The sequence below is a fragment of the Astatotilapia calliptera genome, unplaced genomic scaffold, assembly GCF_900246225.1.
Source record: "Astatotilapia calliptera unplaced genomic scaffold, fAstCal1.2 U_scaffold_30, whole genome shotgun sequence".
Lineage (NCBI taxonomy): Eukaryota > Metazoa > Chordata > Actinopteri > Cichliformes > Cichlidae > Astatotilapia > Astatotilapia calliptera.
The window spans coordinates 83,071-90,180 of record NW_020535768.1 but is presented as its reverse complement, the minus strand read 5'-3'; the positions used below and the strand labels follow the sequence as shown (position 1 = coordinate 90,180).

The following is a 7,110-nucleotide window of genomic DNA, read 5'->3' as shown; positions in this document are numbered from 1 at the left end:
AGTCTGACACACAACAACAACAACACACTTTATTTATATCACACTTTTATTAACAAAGTTGCAAAGTGCTTCACAGAAAGACATTTATAATATATTACAAATAAAATAAACAATTAAAAAGATTAAAAAAAAGGGAGAGAAACAAGTGAAACACACTAAACGATTCTTTCTGAAGGAAATATAAACTCAGGCATCAGGATCATTGCTTTGAATTCAAAACCTTCTCCTTTTCACTCAAAGTGACTTCAAGTATTTAAGAGACTTTAAAGAGAAAAAACAGCTAAAGAGCTGCTGTTAAGACTTTAGAGCTGTGGCTGAATTTGGATTTTGTCACAATCTGTGGCTGCAGACTCTGTGGCTCTTTGTAAGGATCCAAATGCAGACAACGAGAGGCAAAATCAAAATTTTAACAAAAAAACGTTTTTCATGGCCAACAAACATGAACCAAATCAGGTTAACCAAAAATAAAGAAAGAAAAAAAAACTAAGCTGGGAGAGCTAAAACTTAAACTAACAGAAAATGTGGAACACTGGGAATACCTTGAAACACCTTGGAAGGATTGAGAGATGATCAGTGAAGTGGAAACACATTGGAAAACAGCTCTGATGAATTGAATATAACGAGACAGGGAAGCCAAACCAAACACACTGAACACATGATGAAATACTGTCACACTAAAACAGGAAGTACACGCACGAGCTTGATGCAGAAACAGGGATAAACAAACAGAGAGACAAAAGACGAAACACAAGGAGAAGACAAAACACACTGACACAACTAAGACACACGGAGGGCGAGTGAGCAGAGACATGGATGACACGACAGACTCTCACAAGCGACACAGGGATGAGACAAACACACAAGTGGAACCTCACAGACAACAAACCATAAACTGGAAATACAAGAAAACTCAGAAACATAGAAAGAACTAAACTCCTGCTTAAACTGTATAAACTTAAACCTAGACCATCTTCACACTTTCACAGAGAGACTCACAAAAGCAAAATAACCTCAGAATCTTTGGTCAACGACCCAGCACCCTGACAGATTGACATTATTGTAGTCAGAGCTCTCCTCTGCGTCACCACGTTGCCCTGTTGAGGTGATCAAATGAAAGCATTTCAAAACAAACACCTTCTGTTCTCTGCTTAAATGCATTTATTATCAGTGAGAATAATTACCAATGTACATTTTGCATTTAAAATCTCACATTTTGTGCACTCACTTGTCTTGTTAATGACTTTGAGCTGAATCACAGATGCGACATTGGCAGCAATGAAATAATAATCTTACTGATGTTAATGTTCCCTTCCATGAATCTCTAAATTATTATGTTGGAGGGGTTTGTGTGTCCCATGGATCCCAGGGGCTGTGTTGTTGTTGGAGGAGGGGGGGGGGGGGCTCCTGGTGGGGTCTCCCATGGCAAATTTTATCCGGTCCCTCACCCAGGACCAGACAAAGAATAATAAAAAAAAAAAACTGAATGAAAGGAACAGTTCACTCTGCCCTTGAAAGGGTTAATGGGGTCCCACTATGAAGCAAGGCCTGGGGAGGGTGCCTAAGAGCAAGCACCTGGTGGCCAGGCATTGGTCCATGGGGCCCGGCTGGGCATAGCCCAAAAAAAAGGACATGGGTCCACCCTCCTATAGGCCCACCACTCGCAGGAGGAGAGGGGAGTAGATTGGCGCTACGTCCACTGTACCGGTACGTCAAGATGAAGAGAGAACTGACCGTAAATGTGAAGCTCTCAGTTTACATCTCTACCCTCACTTATGGTCACAAGCTCTGGGTTAGTGACCCCAAAGAACGAGATCGTGGATATAAGCAGTGGAAATAAGCTTACTTCAAAGTTTGGCTTGCTTCTTCTTTAGAGATAGCGTTAGGTGTTTGGCCATGTGGGAGGGGCTCAGAGTAGAACCACATTTGAGGTGGTTCAGGCATCTGACAAGGATGCCTCATGTGTGATGTTTTTCAGGCATGTCCCACTGTGAGGAGACCCTGGGGCAAAACAAGGAAATGCTGAAGAGATTATATCTCTCGGCTGGTGTGGGAAGCCTTGGTGTTCCCCCAGACAAGCTGGAGGATGTGGCCTCTCTGTTTAGGATGGTGCCCCCACAACCTGGTCCCAAGTGTAAGAAAATAGTTGGACGCATGGACTTCAATGTTAAACACAGTTATTATATAATCATCCAGCTTCCACAAGCTCAATATTAATGAAAGTTTATACTTTACCATTTTCAGAGTTTTCAGACCTTCTGATTATCTCATAGCCACAATGATCACCTGCAGGTCAGAGAAAATCAGTCACCTCATGTCTGTGATGCTATTTTAAAAACAAATATTATTGAAAATAACATTTATATTAAAAGCTGCAGCAGATTTAATAAGTACAGTCTTGTTGCAAACAGCAGCATAATATTATAACTGGATGAAAAACTAACCAGCAAGAAGAGAGGAGTACACTTGCTGCTGATGGTGTTGATTGAAGGCCTGCTCATTAACAGCACCTTTATTAAAAATGTAGAATAAGACTTTTGCTTTTAAATGAACCTCATGATGCATTTGTGTCTTTGAAGGATAAAGAGTTTGTGTTAAGTAAAGGAAAAGGTCTCACTGTTGGTTGTTGTGCAGCGATACAACAAGAGCAGGAGAATAATAATGAGAGAGACTCCACAAACCAGTCGAACAATCAACCACACAGGAGACAAAGAGCTGTCAGCTCCTGACACAGTTACTGTGACAACAAACAATAAAGTTTAACTATACTTTATAATTCATAAAATCATTTTAGGAAAGTTCTCAGAAAATAAAGCGAGGTGACTTCAAGCCTTAAAACAAAACTCATTTATAAAAATCCATCAAATGTTTTGATCCTGCTCACCTTTAACTGACATCCAGCTCTGTGCTGACTCTCTTCCTGAGTACTGACACTTGTAGAAACCTTCATCAGACTTTGACACTGCAGAGATCTTCAGCTCCCCTCGGGGATCATTTTGAAGAAGTTTGTCATTGTGATAGAAAAACACATTGGAAAGTATTTTTTGTGTTCTCAAACTGCAGCTCAGACTAACAGAAGCTCCCTCAGTCACAGGATGAACAGGACTCACCAGGATAGGACCATTACCATCATCTGTGACACAATCACACACAATTGTTTCAGTCACATCAGCTGGTGCACACTTTTAGAAAAAGCTGACAAACAATAATAAGAACAGATTGTACAAATGCTTTTTTTTTATCATGAAGATCTGATCTTCTGTGTTTAAAAACTACTATTTTTCCCACATGAAATGACTTCACATACAGCAAAGCTGGGACAAAAGTTCATGTGATGTCTAAATCATTAACATCCAAGAAGTAAATGTATAATAACATACTCTGTACAGTGATGTTGACTGCACTGCTGAACTCTCCTGATCCAGACTCACACCAGTACACTGCAGTATCTGACTTTGATGTGTTGATGTCACATGTGGATCCAGTCATTCTCCTACAGTCAGAGTACAGTCGGCCGTCCTCAGAGAACTTCCTCACTCTCCACTCAGTGAAGTTTCCCTCACAGGTCAGTGAGACAGAGTCAGAGGTGAAGTGTTGCACTCTGTCAGGACTCACTGTGAGAGACGCTGCTGAATGAACATCTGGAAACAACATGCAGTGAACAGACAAAGCTCACAGATGTTAGGATCAAAATATCACAGTGAAAATATTATTTTGCTTTAATGTTTAAAGGTCAGTGTTAGAAGCAATGTTCGTATAATTTTCACCTTCAATGCTAAACACCCCGCCCCCAAAAAACCCCCATCAATTTACATTTTTTTGCTGTTGCATTACTTGAAAAAAGATAGAGAGAATCAAACTGACCTGCAGACCAGACAAACTTTGGTCGACTGTGGTCAGTGTGATACTCTGGGTCTCCTCTTCCAGCTCTGCACACATATCCTGCTGTGTGTGTCTGTCCATGAATGATGTAGGAGTCCTGTGCAGTCCCACTGCCATCAGGTAGCAGCTCATAACTGGAGGATTTCTCTGATAGATCAGGAACAGCTTTATACCAGTAGAAGCTCCATCCTGCAGACGGATGTTCAACCTCACAGTTCAGAGTTACTGAGGCTCCAGGACTCAGCCATGATGGAGACACAGTGAGGACAGCTTTTATCATGCTGTTTTGTTCCCACTCATAATCCCACTCAGTGTCTCCTCCATGGATCTCACATCTGACAGTGATCGTCTCTCCTCCGTATATCTCAGACCAGTTTGGATACAGAGTCACAACAGGCCTGTTTGAGGCTGTTAATGGAAAATTGTATTTAGTAGTCAGTATAATCTTTTAGTGATATAAGTTTGCATATGGTAGAATACTGCATGTAGTTATTTGTATTAGGAAATATTCAACCATGTATACTTAGAGGCATATAATTAATTGTGTGTGATCACTAACAGGCTGCAGGCTTGGGGTGCACCCCAGGAATGCACCCCCACGTCCTGGGAGCACGAGAGAGCTTGTACCTGGTTTTATTGTTTTATGGCAGGATTAACGTAGTTACGTTTTGTTTTAGTCTAAGTGCTCTTTGTTTAGATGAACTGCAGGACTTCCTCATCGTGTTATCTAGGGTGAACCATCTAGGGTGAGGGGGAGGCTACCCTCTTCCTGACCAAGGATGTTTGACCCTTTGATCAGCAGTAACAGACACACACACACACACACACACACACACACACACACACACACACTGAAGTATAAATAAAGACCGGGGCAGTTTCTTAGTGCGAGTCTCTCAGTAGGGAGCTGCCCTTGCTAGCAAGAACTCTGTGTGTTTCTCTTCTCTGAGTCTTTACTGAAGAAGTGTTTTAGAACATTTTCCCTAACAGAGGCTGTTACTGTTCAAGAAAGTACAATAAAAACACATGAATGTCAAAAATGTTAATGCCTTTTGTTCTTCATCTTCCTCCTTAATCAGGAATTTATCTGACTTCATGTTAAACTGACCAGTTTTCCCAATCCTGACTGACTGGCTGTCCTCTGTGTAGTAAACTGGGTTTCCTCTTCCTCCTCTGCACCTGTAGAGTCCTTCCTGTGAGACACTGATTTGTCCATTTGATGTGGGGACAACATCCACTGTGGTATTATCTCTGTACCAGTAGTATTTCCATCCAGATGATGATGATGGGTTCACAGAGCAGGTCAGGGTCACACTGCCCCCTACTGGAACAGCTGTGTTATCAGCTCTCAGTTTGGCCTTTGGTTTATCTGCAGTTCAGTTTAGAAAAAGAACAAAAGTCAATGACTGAATCGTGTATATGCGGATGTTCACTGTTCATAGACACAAACTACATCTTTCTTGGCTGCTACCTCAACATTGATTTTTTAGCATTTACTTCTATTTACACTTGGATCAATGCAATCGTGTTGTGTTTATTATGTTGCTTTATTTTTCGTTTGTTTCCTCTTTTTTTCTGTTTTTCTCTCAACAGGTGATCTGGGACATTTTTTTTTCTTTTTAAGTTCCTTTCTCACTGTCCCTCTGCTTCTGTTTCATCTTTCTTTCTCCCCCAGCCACGTCTGTCCCATCTGTAACAACTGAAAATAAACTAAAATAAAGTAAGATAAAATAAAATAATAACAACAAAGGTTGATCAAATGGACCAATATGGCAAGGCCATGATGATCCACTTGGTAAAGTAAATCTGTTGTGTATCTGTGTTCAGACATCAATTCTGATGGCTAAAGAAATGGGACAGGCAAAAAAAAGGGGGGGAGGGGGGGGAATAAATGACTGAATCAAAACCGTTTAAATAACTAGATGTAAATGGTGAACATCACCAAATCTTGGTGATCTTGAAGAGATACTAACTGTACAATCGTTTTGATCGAAGCTGTGAAAGTTTTATATTTTCTTTGCTGTATTTAAAAAGTACTTGAAGATTGATTAATAAGCTGGTCCCTCTTTAGGACCTGGGAGTTTAAAGGGATCAATCTGAATAAGCCTCCTGCTAAAGGTGAGTGGCAGTGACTCAGAGTTGTGAGAATGTTGATCATAGAAACAGTAACATTATTTTTGGTGGTGTGTCTGTGTTTGTTTATTTATTTTAAAAGATGGCAGTATTTGATCAGATGGTAGTTCAGAATTACATTTATTATTTTCTTTATATAAATTGTAGATCAATTGTTATTTGTTTGAATATATTATTTATTTATCCTGTTTATGCCATTGTTGTCCTCAGGTGATGGAGCAGCAGGTCAGCATTGGCGTCTCTATACCAGCTGAAAGTTCATGACACAAAATCATGAGTGAATGTATATTTCAAACTAAATGACTGAACTCACAGGTTATCTCAATGGTGACATCATCACTTATATAAGTGTAGTAAACTGGGTTTCCTCTTGTTCCTCTGCAGCTGTAGATTCCTCCTTCAGATACTCTGATATCTCTGTTTTGTTGATCTCTGATTTTACCTTCAGAGGTTGTTTGGGTTCGTCTGAACCACTCATATTTCCATCCATCAGAGCTCTGCACAGAGCAGGTCAGTGTCACACTGCCCCCTACTGGTATGATTGTTGTTCCTGCTGTCAGTGTGGCTGGCCCTGGGTTTATCTGCAGTTATGGACAAGAAAAGAAAGAAATGTACACCTGATACAATATGAATGTATAAAAGATTTAAAAAAATCCTTTTTTTTTTAATCGCCCCCCAATAAAATCTACAAATGTCTTCATTATATATATTTTTTCTACATTTTAAGTCACTTTAAATTTTTCTGAATTCTGTCTCAACATGGTGACAGAGCTGCACAGATAAGCACAGTATGAATGTTTGTTCAATCTCAGGCCTGAAGAAGTCACACTGAATGTAAACTAATGCAGTTCACTGTTGAAGGAAACACACACACACACACACACACACACACACACACACACACACACACACACACACACACACACACACACATTTAGACAACAGAAACACCGTCACCTTAAATTATATGGATCTTTTGATGTTTCTTTTTTTCATTATTTAAATTAAGTTTCATCCACAGTTATTCTTTTTATACAGTAAAACATGCACATGCTGTAATGACATAATGTCTGAGTATTTTGGTTGTAGTGTGTACTG

General features: G+C 40.0%; 1 long non-coding RNA gene across 1 annotated transcript; it reads right to left on the bottom strand.

Moving 5' to 3' along the window:
- Nucleotides 1-721: 721 nt before the first annotated feature.
- On the bottom strand, nt 722-2,698 carry LOC113018007 (uncharacterized). The gene is made up of 4 exons (XR_003271654.1): nt 2,615-2,698; nt 2,442-2,507; nt 2,233-2,283; nt 722-1,094 (listed from the first exon to the last, which is right to left on the bottom strand). It is a non-coding gene; the product is annotated as an uncharacterized LOC113018007 (long non-coding RNA).
- Between the last annotated feature and the right edge of the window lie 4,412 nt (nt 2,699-7,110).